The 16,179-nt window shown below is 36.9% G+C and overlaps 1 protein-coding gene and 1 pseudogene across 3 annotated transcripts in view; one reads left to right on the top strand and one right to left on the bottom strand.

Moving 5' to 3' along the window:
* CTNNA2 (catenin alpha 2) overlaps positions 1 to 16,179 on the bottom strand; it is a 1,090,206-nt gene that overhangs the window by 206,551 nt on the left and 867,476 nt on the right. The gene's annotated exons all lie outside the window — the stretch shown is intronic.
* LOC129073942 (synaptonemal complex protein 3-like) lies at positions 11,194 to 11,892 on the top strand (annotated as a pseudogene).

The raw sequence follows: 16,179 nt of genomic DNA, 5'->3' as shown, positions 1-16,179 counted from the left end.
GTTTCAAAATTTTGCCCTCTGTCTTAATTCTTACTTGATTCACAAATATTCTGCTCTCTGTCCATCTAGATACTTTATAGGATTTACTCCCATAAATACTTGAACATAGATCTGTCCAGGTACACTTTCTCAAGTCAATAAAAAACAGGGGCCATTTCCAAGTGGAAGCTTTAGAACCTAATGCACAATTGGCCAAATTCACCTTCTCCCCAGCTACAAAAATTGGTGTGTTCCAGCTATAAATACTGGCTGCTCCATCAGCAGCCCGTGTCCTGGAGTGAGGATGACCAAAAGCAATAGAAGCTCCCAAATTATCCAGGAACTCTCAGTGGACATGTAGTAGGAGAGAAAATAAGAACTGTATTATTTTAAGCCACTGAAAGTCAGGGTTGTTTATTACCACAGTACAACATGGCCTGTTCTATCATACCTATTTGATGTAATTTGAGATCACAGAATAGAATTTGGAATTACAGAGTAAAGGGACCCTCTAAGGAATATCATCTAATATGACATTATTTTTATGACATTTAGGTCACAACTTGGACAATGCTTCCTTTTTGATGCTTAGTGTGGACACAGTTCTCCTTGTGAAGTTCTATCTTTCCTTCTCCACACTTCATTAACAGTAAGGAGGTGGGACTTTAATGACCTAGAATAAAACCCTTAAGGAATAGGGACAAAAAGAAGTACCAACTTTTTAGCAATATGTAAGCAGTCTTGTACCCAAATATGTATGTAGACATCTTAGAAGGCATTTCAATCAGCCCATGATAGCCATGGGTTGGTTCAGCATTGATAGAAACATCTTTAATTTCTTTAAATCTATGACCTTCTTAAAAGTTGGAAACTGCTTGTCTTAAAAAGGCAATGATTGAGTGAGATTCTTTCTTAAAATACAAGGATTATTTTACATATACAAATCAATAAATGTGACATATATTAAGAGAATAAAGGATAAAAATTATGTAATCATTATAATAGATATTGTATTGTAATAGATGCAGAAAAGCATTAGACAAAATTAACATACTTCATGCTAAAATTAAAACCCTCAGCAAATTAGGTATAGAAGGAATATACTTCAGCATAATACAGACCATATATAACTAGTTCATAGCTAACATAATACTCAATGGTGAAAGTAAAAAATTAAAGTTAAGATCAGGAACCAGAGAAGGATGCCTGCTTTTAACCCTTCTATTCAGCATAATACTGTGAGTGCTAGCCATAACAATTAGGCAAGACTAAGAACTAAATGGCATTCATAGCTGAATGCTAAGTGAAATTATCTCTGATTATGATATTAAAGCCCTAAAGACTGCATCAAAAAATTGTTTTGAACTATTAACTAAATTCAATAAATTTGCAGGATATGAAATCATCACACAACAATCAGTTGCATCTCTATACACTAACAATGAACTATCTAAAAAAATAAAGAAATTCCATTTATAATAGCATCAAAAACAATAAAGTACTTAGAAATAAATTTAACCAAAAAAATTGAAGGCACAAATTAATTAAAAGATATCCCATGTTCATGGATTAGAAGAATTAATATTGCTCATTAATGAGCAAAGGACCTGAATAAAACGTTTTTCTAAAGAAGACATACAAATAGCCAACAGGTGTATGAAAAGGTGTTGACCATCACTAATAATGAGGAAAATACAAATCAAATCCACAAGGAGATATTACTTCATACCTGTTAGGATGACTATTACCAAAAAGATAAGAAAAACCAAAAGCTCTTGGGGAACCCCTGCGCACTGTTGACGGGAATGTAAATTGGTATAGCCATTAGAAAACAATAAAATACTTCGAAATAAATTTAACCAAAAGATTGAAAAAGACATAAAAAGTTAAAAATATAACTACCATAAGATTTAGCAATCTCACTTCTGTGTATAAATTCAAAAGAAAACAAATCAGTACTTAGAAAAGATAGCTGCACTTTTATGATCACCACACCATTATTCACAATAGCCATGATGTGGGAACAACCTAAGTGATCTTTGACAGATGAACAATGTATATATTTATAAATAATATGTAAATATAATATATACTATTTTCCCACAAAAAAATGAAAATTATTCCATTTGTGAAAACATGGATAAAACTGGAGGATATGCTAAGTGAAATAAGCCAGAGAAAGAGAAATACTGTATGGTAACACATATATGGAATCTAAAAAGGAAAGCCAATTTCTTAGAAATAGATACTAGAACAGTGATTGCCATGACTCGGTGAGTGGTGATGGGCAGGTATAAGTCAAAGGTCACAAAGCTTCAGTAATAAGAATAAGTTCTGAGGATCTAATGTACAACATGTTGACTATAGTTTAAATGGCATTATATACTTAAAATTTTCTGAGAGTAGATTTTAAGTGTTCTCACACAGACACACAAATTAACTATGTGAGGTGATGGATGTGTTCATTATGTTGATTTTGGTAATCATTCTACAATGTGTACATATATCAGATCATCATGCACACATTAAACATATACAATTATATTTGTCAATTATTCTTCATGAAAATTGAGGGGAAAAAACATCCTGTCATTTCCTGCTTACCAGAACTCCATGGGAGAAGAAGGTTGGCTTTCCCTAGTGCCACATTCTCATTTTCAGAAGTGCAGGCCAATACGTGTCATTCTTTTCAATCATTACATGTTAAGGTTTCTAAGAAAATATTTGTAGGGTGTTTGGATAATTATGGTATAATCATTGTCCAAGTGGAAGGGAGGCACAGTAGATAAACACCAAAGTCACTTTTCACCAAACTTGGCCCAAATATCATATTTCTTACCATATCACATTTCTCACCGTAGCCTCTTCTGACAACACCGATTAAAACTACAATCCACTCCTCCCAATTTCCCTCTACATTTCCTTTTTCCATAGCACTTTTCACTTTCTAATTATTAAATAAGGTATATATTTATTCTATCATTTATTATCTGTTTTCTACTATTAGATAAGTTCCTCAAGATTAGTAATCTCTGTATTGTCAACTGATACTTCTCACACCTTCACAACAGTGTCTGGCACATAGTAGGTGCTCAATGAATATTGGACAAATGTGATTGAAATCAAGAAGATGGAAATTTGGGCTCTAGAATCATGTCTGTTACCAACTGGCAGCGCAGCATCTCTGGGGAAAGCAATTTGCTTTATCTTCCTTGGTAGGATATTCCAAGAATCAAATGCATAAAGATGAAAGTGTTTTTGAAAAATATAAATATATACAATATAAAAATATTTAAATGCAATACAAACACGCAATGTTATTGTCAAGTGCAATTGCATGCAATGCTTCATTTATTCATACAACTTCCACCTTTTTTGCAAATATCTTCACATTAAAATGCATCAGTAGAAATGAAAAATAAATTGAGGATGAATTTTTCCTGACTGCCCTTGTTGCTAGGGTAAATCACCAGATATAATAAGACAACCCTGGCTGCAGTTGATGCAGCTGGCAAAGGACTTTAAAGTAGTCAAGAAATTATTTAGACTTGAGAAAGTTCTAGCTCATAATTACATGCTACATTCAATATCATTATTGTTCTCACTTCCCACCCCTACTGTGTTTATTCATATAATTTTCAGTGCATATTTTATTATCAAAAAGAGAAACATATTTTTAAATGCATGTTGCTCAAGCAGCTGTGGCAACAGGCTGTGGCTCAGACTAGGAAATTATATTCTCAGGTGAATTGAAGGAAGCAGTGCTCAGCACAATACCCATCCTCTACTCTTCTCTGAGCCCTTTCAGCAAACAGGGTCTTGTGTGGTTTGTCAACTGTTGGGAGCACAGTTTCAAGGTTTTTCAGGCTGCAAGTGGAATACTTTGACGTGGAGTAAGAAATGTGGGATGGGAAAAACAAACAAAACCGCAATGGTTTCCTAGAACAAGAGTTAGTGAATAACACTATAAGGAAAAAATATAAGCATGAGTGAATAAATTATAGGAGAGTGAAAACCTCACACAGCTCTGCTTCTGGTATGTAAGTGATGAAGAATACTATGGGTAGGATCATGACTGAGTATACAAGCCTAAACAGGACTTAAGAATTTGAGGAACTTCTTGATGAAGTGAAGCTTACTCTACATGACATACTTGGAAAGGTTGAGAAGTTTTTTAAGGTGAAAAAATTTTTGTTGGAGTAAAAAGAAGTAATAATGACTTGGATCATTCACTATATAATTATCTGAGGTATGCAATCATTGGCATAAACCATGGGTGAAAATTCAAATGTAAACCCTTCAAAATTGACATATAGAAGGAAATACTTCTGCTTTCTTTCTCTCTTAAAGAAAGTTAGTTGGTACTTTTCACAAACAATGAGGTACTCCCAAAATCCTTATGTTGAAGCCCTAGTCCCCAGTAATTCAGAGTGTGACTATATTTGAAGAAAAGCTATTCAAAGAGGTGATTACATTAAAATGAGACCTGTAGGATTGACCCTAATCTAATCTGATTGGTGTCTTTATAAGAAATGGAAATTTGAAAACACAAGGGAATACCAGGAATGTTCCCACACAAAAGAAAGATCATGTGAGGACACAGGAAGAAGGTGATTATCTGCAAGCCAAAGAAAGAGGTCTCGAGGAATCTAAACTGATAACACCTTGATCTTAGACTTCCAGCCTCCATAACTGTGAGAAAATAAATATCAATTGTTTAAGCTACTCACTTGGTGGTATTTGGTTATGGTAGCCCTAGCAAATGAATAGAGTAGAAATGTCCATGTTTTATCAAATAGATTTGGGACAAATGCCAGTAAAAAATAATTGTCAAAATAAATCATTAGACTTGACAAATAAGTATTGACTTAATAGTGATTATGCATTGTTGGACTGTCTTTGACAACGTTATTGGGAGGCTAATGGTATTTAGAAAGCTGACTGGCATGACATTTGAAAATTTATCCATGTTTAAGTATTAAAAATAATAAAGTTGATTAAAAGAAATCACTCAAAACATTATTTTCATTATGTCAGGCCCTTCAGTTCTTTCCTATAACCAAACCTTAATTATAATATGTCTGAAATTTGAGCCTTTTTTCAACCCCCAAGACCTGATGTTATAGTTTGGGGCTTTCCAAAGTGTCTTTCTCAGTGTCCATGAGCACTATGGGTCTCTAAAATGTGGTCATAGTATGAAGAGATTCCCACATATGTATTTTACCCTATAATCCTTTATTATTTTTCCCCTAGAGCTACACTCTGTGAAGCTACACTCTGGTGATGTCTTTTATGTCAGTGCAATGCAAACTTAAAGATCATAGGGCTCACTTGGAAATGTTGTTAAAATGCCAAGTTCAGGGGCGGGGCCTAGGATTATGCATTTCCAACAAGCTCCCAGGTAGGGAGATGCTGATGGTCCAGGAGACATACTTTGGACAGTGAGGCTTGTGCTTTCTATAATCAGTATCCATGTGCCCTAGGCAGGAGTGCTTGTCCAACACCAATGACCATGGCCTAGGGATGATGGTGGTCTTCCTGACTTTGACTGCATCCTTATGTACTGGATACATTGCACATATATTTCCCCTAACAGCTTCAAAGCTCTCTTGCATTCTTCTTATCTTTTCATTAAAAATAAATAAATATATAAAGGAAGAGTTCACTAGGCAGAGAAATGGGGGGAAAAACATCCTGGCTAGCAAATGGCAGGAGGTAAGGCCCAGAGGCAGCAAGTGTTGAAAGATGTCAGCATACTAAGGAAAGCTGTTAACTGCATGAATTTTTTTCTTTTTAAGAAATTAATAGAGCTACAAAGCGAGATTAATATCAGGCCAATCCAGGGAATTCCTACCAAAATTTAACTCTCAACTAATAAGCATTTGTATATGATGACTACCTTGTAGTTTTATTTGAACCTTATTAATGATGTAAATTTATGAGGGTGAACTTTGTCATCTTCTATTCTCTTCTTTGTGCATAGCCTATTTATTATCTATCTACATTCTCCTCTAATACCTGTCTCTGTACTCTTTCATCACAGCCTTAGTTCCCCCCAAATGCCTTAGTTAAAAAGAAAAAAGTGAGAGAATCTTAATTAGACATTACTATTTGATCAATAATTGAGGGCCCCTCCTAGAAGTAGTTTCAGAACACTGGGGCATACTTTACATAGTGAGATTTTAGGAACCATTAAAGATGATAAGGGAAAAATTTGGGGACAAAGAATTTTCACCAAATGACTTATGAGGAGAAATACTGGTGACAGTTTAGAGTAACAGCAATTTCAGAGATAATTTCAATTAAGAAATAGAACTTCACCCATTTCTTCTGTTTCCTGGTCAGTCATTCAGATAAAATTATGTATGTTACAAATGAAGCATTGTATGTATGGAGCACTGAGTGCACATAATTTAAATGTTATGATATACTTACACATTTGATTTAGAGATTTAAAATAAGTGGTCTCAACTCGGAACAATTTTGTCCTCCAGGGGATCTTTGGCAGTTTCTATATCATTTTTGATTATCACAACAGGGGAACAGAGTGCTACTGACACCGGGCTGGTAGAGTCCAGGGATGCTGCTAAACATCCTACAAGGTACAGGACAGCCCCCTCCTCCAAGGAAGAATTCTGAGGCTAAAATATCATTAGTGGAGTGGATGAGAAACTCCATTGTCAAGTAATTTTGTTTTCTTCCTGAAAAACTTTGATCTTCCTAATCTCTACCAATGTACAAAATTGTATTCCAAATAAAGTATATCAGCTCTTTTGAAATCATGATCACCCACCTTGTCCCAGAATAACAAGCACACACAAGTATAATGTAAATATACCACATGACAGGTACGAGTACAGTAAGTTTCTACAAAATTGTTAATTTCTTTAAACAAAACAGAGTTGACTCCATTGTGAAAATGTAAACCTCACTTGACTTCCTCCCTCCCTCTAGGAAAATTTATAATGGAAATAGTCATTTCACACTAAAATTCTTTACGCTAGGATGAAGAAATATTAGCTTCAATGCTCTCCTTGTGGATTTATACTTGGATTTTTCAGAGCAAGAAAATCACTTGTGCAAATGTCATTAGTGTTTTTTGACTGTGAGAAATTATTCAGAATTCTGAGGCAGCCATTTATTGATGATGTTTGAGCAAAAGCTCTTTCTTCAAACCTCTGGTTAAGCAACTGGGACAAAGGTTGAATTGTTTTCATTTTGAGAAAAGCAATTGTTATCCTCAAAATTCCAGGCAAAAGTCAAACAAAGAGAATTCATTGGCTATTAGGTTCCCACTGCCCACCCCCCCCCCAAAAAAAAAAGCAAAGAAAATAATGGGCAATGATATAACCATTCTTTGTAGAGACACAAGGCACTGAAACCTACAAATATATTGAAAGTCCACCTAAAAGGTTTTTAGTGATAAGAAGAGCATGCGGAGTAATAACAAAGGTCAGATAGAGTCTACAAAGTCAGTGGGAGGAGAAGACAGCCTTAAAGCAAACTTCAAGGGCAGAGAACATCAGGAGTCTAGCTTATAAACTAGAGCTGCATCTAACTGGTAGAGGAGTTAGCAGAGGCAACCAGATTCCCTGCCTTCCCTGCCTGTCAAGACCTTCCTCTTCCCACCTTCCTTCAATATGCACTGTGCAGTCTCCCTTCTCCTGCTTGCCTGAGCTTCTGACCTCGCCACGGCAGCCTGAGTGACAGCTCCTGCACTATCCCTGAGTCTGTTTCCAGTCTCCTCTTCAAGAGCATGGTGGCCTGCCCTTAATTCCTGACCACTGCATTAAATGAGTTTGGCTTTCACTTCCTCAATTCTGGGCTTGACTGGGCTGAAAAGGATTCACCCTCCGCAGTGGGGAGTGGGGGCTTCACCAGAGCTTCTTCCCCAGATCGGTTTGAGGTTGGACGTTAGAGGTCCTCTGAGGGGGATAAACACCTGCCTGGTGTCGTGCTTACAGAATGGGCACATGAACCTACACCAGTTCGAATGTAAATTACAAATTTATTTTTTTAAGTGCTATGTAACAGAGATACTTGAAGGCATCTCCTTGAAAAGCCTTGACTTTCTGAGATACTTGATTAGGGGGGTCAAAACAGCCTCTTTAGCTGAGTGTTGCAATGGGATAGGTCAAATCACTGTCTATTTTTAGTTTTCAACTCTCCTGATCCATAGGAAACTGTTGCCCGACTGCCCTTACCAACCTCCGCATCACCAGTCTCTGTGTAGAAACTGTCATGGCATTTTACAGATAATCCACAGCACCATTCATCAGGCAGGCAGTCTGAAAGGCATTTCTGCATATATATTATGTTTCACTATCAAAGCATCCTGGGTTTTTTAATTCAGTTTCAAACCAACCTTTTTAAAAATTAGAATGAAAAAATGAGAAAAACTACTACTATGTGGGTGAGAAGGTGACAGGTCTGAGGCCTTAAATCCTTGCACATACATTTGGTAAAGGAACCATTCACTCAGGAAATCTTAGTGATTTGGAAAAATATGTTTGTGTTTTCAGTCTTCCAGGAAAACATTTAGGGAAGTAAATCATGAAGATTTTTGTTTTTTTGTTTGTTTTGCATAAAAAATAAAAACTTGTCATTCTAAGTAAGTAACTGTAGTTTGGTGGCAACTAGCATTAAGTGAAAATATTGACTCAACTCCCAGGCATCTTGGAAGTGTGAAATTCATACTCTGTGGCAACTCCAAACATCGAACAGGAGCAGCTGAGGACAGCAATCTGGTTGGAAGTGGTAGTGGGAAAATTTCTGGAAGGTGCATTTGTATTTCAAACAGTTTGTATTGTATTCAGATCTTATATTAAAGGTCAATTAAAACATTGTGTTTTTTTCCTAAAGATGCTCATATTGCATTTTACAAATAATTGAGAAAATATTTGTTCTTTAGATCCAAGACTGTGTGTATATATCTAATATTCATATCCACACACTCACACCTAATCAAGGGGATTTGAGGGGCAGAGAACGCTCTTTGGAGACTGGAGCAGAGTGTGCTCAAGAATAACCCGCCACCTGCCTCCACTTGGCCCTGCATCCATTCACGACTACTGGCTTTTAACAGCAGGCACTAATGAGCCTGTAGCAAAAGGGAGGGGGGTGGGGAGGAAGCTCTTAAACCTTATAAACAATCCCAATTGATAATTTAACTAAATGTAGATTTTTCTCTGTCACAGGCTTTGACCTCTATTCTCTTTTTGGTTCCCACATATGTTATTGCCAAGGTGATTAAGAGCTACTTAAACCTGTCTTTGAGACACTGGGTCAGTCACAGGCAAAAGCCAATGGAGTAAGATAAGTAGTGATGGAATCCTCATTTGGTTCACTTTATAGTCTGGTACAGCTTAGCCACCAACCATACCCCACGCTTCAGTTCTGTGTTCACTTGAGACATGAGGGCATCAGAAAACTGTTGTAGTGACATCTTTTTCTTTTAGTCCCCAAATTCTATTTTCAACCACAAATGCATTCTAGAAGAAGACCAATATTTGGGTCTTCCCTTTCCTAGGATCTGGAATTAGAAAAGGTCTTTAGAATATATGATGTAGCAGATAGGACCCAAACAGTGATGTAGCAGATGAAAAATCTGAGGGTCGAGGATTAAAGTGATTTGTTCATTCTCTCAGCTGTAGAGGTAGATGATTATACTGCTGAAATGAATCCAGTCATCTGGTCAAAAGGATCCAATGTTGTTTTTGAGGTTAAAGTTGAAACTACATGTTCACTGAGCCACAGGCTGGCCACAGGGCTCTGAGGAGTTGAACTTCACCCTTTTCTAGAGCTAATAGTGTTGAGGTAATCTGGAAACTTGTTTTTATTTTAAGAGAGCAATGTCCTAACATATCATCCATTTCAAATTATGGCTTTAGGATGATTAGGGGGCTTTGTGATATAAAAAGGCTCTATAGCTAACATAAGCATCGACGAGTTTTTCCTGGGCAATTAAAAACTTCTTGCTCTTAAACAAACCACATCATTTTTAATGAGACCGATTTTTCATTTTTGCAGTGAAGGGGTCTGATCTTAATAATGTAATGTTATACTACACAGCAAAGTTTCTGAATTAGACTAAAATAGACACAGCTTGTAATAGTTGCAGAAAACACAAACTACAAGAGAAGACAGAAATATATATACAGAGAACAGTCACTCCTCACAAGAGATGAAACAGTAAAACTAATATTTAATATGGTAGTTCCATTTATCAGCAGTTTTTGCTTTTCAGTTTCAGTTACCCTCTAACATCTGAATGCAACCCTCTAACATCTGATCTGGCAAAACCACAATTACAGCCCCAGACCCCAACTCCCTCTAAATCTTTTTACCAGATAATCCTACTCTTTCTCAATTTTGGAGAATAGACTAAAAAAGTTAATATACAATTTATGATTTGATTGTGGTGAGGGTAAACTGGTAATAAATGTACAAGGCTAATATACAGGGTCTGGCAGAAGTAAGACCTGCTTGAGGTGTAGTTGGTAGGGTAATAATGTGTGTGTAATAATTCATATTTTTAATTTGAACATTCCTCCCCACCTAAAATGTCATATGGTGTGCTTGAGTGTGATATCGTTATGTTACAGAATTACATGCTTATGATTTTGTAATAAAAAGGGGGCATTATTTGTGCCGGACCTTGTATGTAACCGTGTGTGTGTGCATGCATATATGTGTGTACACACATACAGAGATGAAAGAGAGGAGGTTTTGGTGAGGAAGGAGCACATATGAGATAGCATGGAAACACAGACCCTAAGGCCTCTAAATTCTGGCTCTGTTACTCACCCATCAGCTGCTAATTGTCCAGAAGGTTAATTGTCCTCTTTTCTGGATATTTCTTTACAAGTAAAAGCAAGTCATCTATTGTGTAAGTTTAGAGGGTACGTCATGGTAGATAAGTTTTTATCCAGATATCAGCAAACCAAATTTTCATGGACATTAACAGCCTGTCCTTACATCTAAAAAAGAAACACTGATTTTTATAAGATGGCCCTGCACTTTGCATTTTGACTATGTTGTACAGATAGAAATGTAACACGGAAGTACTTATATTTTGTGCATAATTTACTCAAGAACTTCATTAGAGTGCGGCTGCAAAGCAGAGACCTCTGGTGTGAGGAGGGTAGGAGTTTGTCCAGGGTGAAAGACGAGTTAGAGGTTAATATTGATCTGTGAATCAGAAAACATCTAAATATGTTGCCCTCTGGAGAAAAATATACCAGGAAATCTGGGAAGACATCAATGAAGAATCAGCCTATGACTTTGAGAAGGAAGAAAAAAAAATCTGAGTGCTTCAGAGGAGGATGCAACTGATGTAAAGACGCCAGTAATTGATAAGCTTGGGAAGAAAAGGACTTCTGCAGGAATAGTTGAAAACATGGGAGGTGAAGTACAGAATATGCTGGAAAAATGTGGAGCTGACATTAGCAAGGCTCTTCTCGCAGAGGAAAAGACTAGCAATGTATACTAAGGCTTCCCTCAAAACCAGTATCCAGAAAATTGAATATATTTGGAAAACCTGACAAGATCTAAGGCAGAAGCTTAACCAAGAATTTTCTCAGCAGTTTCTGACTTTGTTTCAGCACTGGGGAGATAGATGTGCAGAAATCTGAGGAACAAGAGGAAAACTAACTAATTTGTTTCAACAGCAACAAAAGGTTTTTCAACAATCTAGAGTTGTTCAGAGACAGAGACTGAATACAATTAAACAGTTACATGAGTAGTTCACGAAGAGTATGGAAGACTTGGAGAAGAATCAGGATACCCTACTTACTGGTGCACAAAATGAACTTAAAAAAGAAATGGCTATGTTGCAAAAACAAATTATGAGGGACATCTCACTAGCAGGAGATGATAGATGTTCAAAAGTCTCTTCAATCCATGTTATTCTGATTACTCTTTGAAGGAAGAACTTGAATCTAAATAATATGATACAATTATAACATTAACTAAGTGCTTAAAGTCTTTAGAGTGGTTTTAAAATTCTAGTTTAAAATACTACATAGTATAAATCATTAGCTTAAGTGCAAGCCTCCTCTTTCTATTAACCTCCAAATAAAATCTGAACAGATTTGTGAGTAGCAGCAATTCCTAAACTGTATGTGTCAAGCTTTCTGCCTTTTAATAGTAATAGTGAATTTTTCTCTCTAATACTTGTCAATTAACCTAGCAATAAAGATGTTTTAATTTAAAAAAGAAAAAAAAAGAACTTTAGTAGACATTTGGCATGAAAATACTTAATAGTCGTAGAATCCCCTATTTGCAAGTAACCTTGAAAATTCATGGCATTTAGTAATTTGAACAGATAAGAACCATGCAAGTTGTGCTGATGAAGACTCGTGAAGTTACCGAGTGTGCTTAGCTTATGCCCAATTACAGTACCAAAAAGCACCTTGAATGATATACTCCACTAGCGTGTATAGGAATTCTTTGTAACAATGCATGATACTCCCAGAGGTGTGTGCAGTAAAGTACGATTCTTCTCTGAAATGTGGCTTCAGGGATGTGGAACTTAATCCTTGTCAATAGCAGCAACAGAAGCAGCTAACATCTTCAAGCAGTTACTTTGGGGCCAGGCACTATACTAAACAATTACATAAAGGATTGGATGCCAGTCTCTAAGTATCTCTTGAAGAAGAGCTTGAGGACAGTGTGCACAGTGGTTAACAGCATGGTCCCTGGAGGCTGGGACACTTGGGTTTGTGCATGAATTCTGCCTCTTTATATCTGTGTGACATTTTTGGAGAAGTTATGATTAAATTTCTTGAAAACTCAGTTTTCTTATCAGTAAAAGAGAGTCAAAAATAGGGGCTTCTTCATTAGGTTGTCAAATACATTAAATAAGGTCATAAAGACCTTATGAAGGATTATTTAAATAATTGTTAAGGGCCTAAGGGGAACCCTTGAACTTTTTTTGTAATGCTTTATTGTATGCTATAGGAAAAATTATAAAACACAGTAGAGTTTAGGAATTAGAGAGTTTTGGAGGGGAAAATGGTATTGGTATATACACTTCTGAAAGGGCAGAGAAAAATTAACATAAATTTGACATGTACTTGAGCTGGAACAAAATAGCTCTTCATAAAATATTAGGATTTATGGATTTGTTATGGCTCAATTATTTGAGAAATTTAAATAATTCAGTTCTAGTTCAAATATATTAACTGGATTGGGGAGGGCGGCATTGAGAAAAAGATGAGACTGTTTCTTTAAAAAAAAATGGAGCTCTAGTTCTATCCATGTAGTTTCTGATACAGCTCTTTTCTCCTCCTTCTCCCTCTCCCTCTCTCTCTCCCTCTCCCTCTCCCTTCCCTCTCCCCACTCCCACTCCGCTTCCCCTCCCCCCCTCCTCCTCCTCCTTCTCCTTCTTTTTACATTTTCTTTTTGGTTCATGGTTGGAATCAAACCCTAAAGTTTACAAAGCTCTATTATATTTATTTAATCCCAAGATATTTGTGTATGGTTTTCAAGGTCACACTTAACAAATACCTGTAATCAGAGCAAACCAAGAAACAGTCTGAGAGTAGAAGCTACTTTAAGAGTTCCAAGTGATTTCATGACCACAGCATGTCCATGCTTAGAGTCATCCCAGACTCCTCTCTGTCTCATACCTTAACATCCAATATATTGGTCTAATGCACATATAATCCAAATCCAACCACTTCTTCCCACCTGCCGTGTCTGTATTCTAGTCATAGGACTAATTGTTTGCTGGACTATTGGGACAGTAGTCTATTATCTATTCTGCCTTCTACTTTTATCACTCTATGTACATTTGCCATATACAGAAGAGTGATTCTTTCAAACTGGAAGCTGGATCACACCACACTTTTGTTCAAAGCTTTCAATGGATTCATATATCTGAGTAAAATACAAAATTTTTACACCAGTCCTCAATTTCATCTCTGAAATGTTTCCCCCTCTCTCAGCAGCAGTCACACTGGTCTCTTTGTTCTGTATCAAACATGCCAAGCACATTGCTGCCTTGAGGGTCCCTGCCCTTTCTGTTCCCACAGTCTGGAATGTTCTTCCACTTCCCTTGGGTCCCTGCTTAACAGTCATCTTACAAGTTTTTTCTGACCACATATTCCCCCTGCCATCCCTCTCTCTCCTTCATGCTGTTTTATTTTGCTCTGTAGACATAATTCCACCTTACACCTCATATATTTATCTCGCTCTTTCTCGATCTTCCCCGACAGAATGTGTGCCTCAGGAGAACAGGAAGATTATCAGATATTGTCATGGTTACATTGCCAGCAACTGTCAGCACATGGTAGCCACTCAGTAAATATTTGCTGCTGAATGAGTCTCCTGTGCAAGTGGAAAGATTAATTGAGAAAAACAATTTACTTAAGGCTGAAATCAAGACAGTCTGCCTTAGTGATGATCACATTAGTGATTCTGAATATTAGGGTTTGCCCCTTACCTTCAAGCCTAACAGCTGCAGCTTCTTACCCTGCCTGGGGTGCTGCTATCAGCTAAGTCGAGAGGATAAAGTGGAGAACTGAGATTCCCTTGTCTGACTCATCACTATTATAGCCTCAACTATGTGCTTTACTTGGCCAGAGAGAAGCAGCTCCCTCTCTCAGATCCTCTGTGTCCAAGCTGAGGGAGGAGAAGGATGGCTGCATGCCCGTGAGGCAGGGGCAGGGAGGAAATGAGAGCAGAACTGGGAGCCCTGCTTCAGGGTCATCCTGACAGAGTTAGCTCAGCTTCTCATGCATCTTCACACACCAAGGAGGCCTTTCTCCCGGGTGTAAATGGGAGTTCTCCACATTAGCTCTTCTCAGATTTGAAATCACTCCCTGGTATTAAATTAGGGAATTAAATAAGCACAATGCCTCCTTTTTGAATCCAGAGGAACCCGCATAGAATCCTGTTGCCTTTCTTTGAAAACGTATTACTTCAGGAGTCAAAAAGCTGGCAACTTTTCCGGCTGCACTTATTATTTTATTCATTCTTTAGGCAATATCTATTTACTGATACCTGCTATATGCTAGACATTCGGCTACATGTTGGAGTGTAGTTAGGAATCAGTTAGACATGGTCCCTTTCCTAAAGAAACAGCTAATCTAGAAAGAGAAATGAAATACAGTGAGTAGAGAGCTAGATGTGTGCATATTGAAAGTAAATAGGGTTTCATGAGAGTGAAAAACAAAGGGAACTGATCCTGCTTAGCAACAGGATATTCAAGCTGAAAGCTGCACAATGATTAGAAATGAGAGGAAGGATAGACAGGGGAGTCTATCAGGAAAGGGACAACATAAGCACAGGCCTAGGGTAGAGGGGGCAGAGCTCAGTCAACAAATGAAAAGATGACGTATGTGAAGTATGTCTGGTAGGAAGTGGAAGAGGACAGGTTGAAGAGGGGGCCAGATCATGGAGTCTTTCAGTCCTCTTTAAAATGGGAGTCCTTCCTAGCAATTCCACTTTTGAAAATACTGGGTTGGTCAAAAAGTTCATTTTTTTCCCATATGATGGCTCTAGTAGCACTTAGTTGTCTTTAACTTCATTTGAAACAATTTTATTAGATTGCATTGTGACAGCTGTCATATCACATGCATTAAAAAAAAAAAAACCTTACCAAATTCGCAAATTTTTGTGTAGCCATTTTAATATTGAAGATGGGAGAAAATAAGCAACATTGTCATATTATGTTTATTATTTCAATAAAGGTAAAAAAGCAACTGAAATGCAAAAAAATAATTTGTGTAGTGTATGGAGAAGCTGCTGTGACTGATCAAATGTGTCAAAAGTGGTTTGCAAAGTTTAGTGCTGGAGATTTCTTGCTGCATGATGCTTCATAATCGGGTAGACCAGTGGAAGTCGACAGTGATCAAATCGAGACATCAGGAACAATCCATGTTTTACCACATGGAAGATAGCTGACATACCCAAATATCCAAATTAATAAAGTTATTGTTGAATATGAAAAATGTATCTTTTATTTTATGGAAAAAAACAAAAGGACTTTTTGGCCAACCCTATCTATCTAAAGAAATATGAAACACTAATTTGAAAAATTATATGCACTCTTATGTTCACTGCAGCATTACTTATAATAACCAAGATTTAGAAGCAGCCCAAGTACCCACGAGTAGATGAGTGGTTAAAAAGCTATGGCACATTTACACAATGAAATACTACTCTGCTTTAAAAAAAGAAGGAAATCTTACCCCT

This window comes from Pteronotus mesoamericanus, unplaced genomic scaffold, assembly GCF_021234165.1.
Source record: "Pteronotus mesoamericanus isolate MK-2021 breed Mesoamerican mustached bat unplaced genomic scaffold, CSHL_Meso_final contig_44, whole genome shotgun sequence".
NCBI lineage: Eukaryota > Metazoa > Chordata > Mammalia > Chiroptera > Mormoopidae > Pteronotus > Pteronotus mesoamericanus.
Note: the sequence above shows the minus strand (reverse complement) of the source record. Positions and strands in the feature narration are given on the sequence as shown.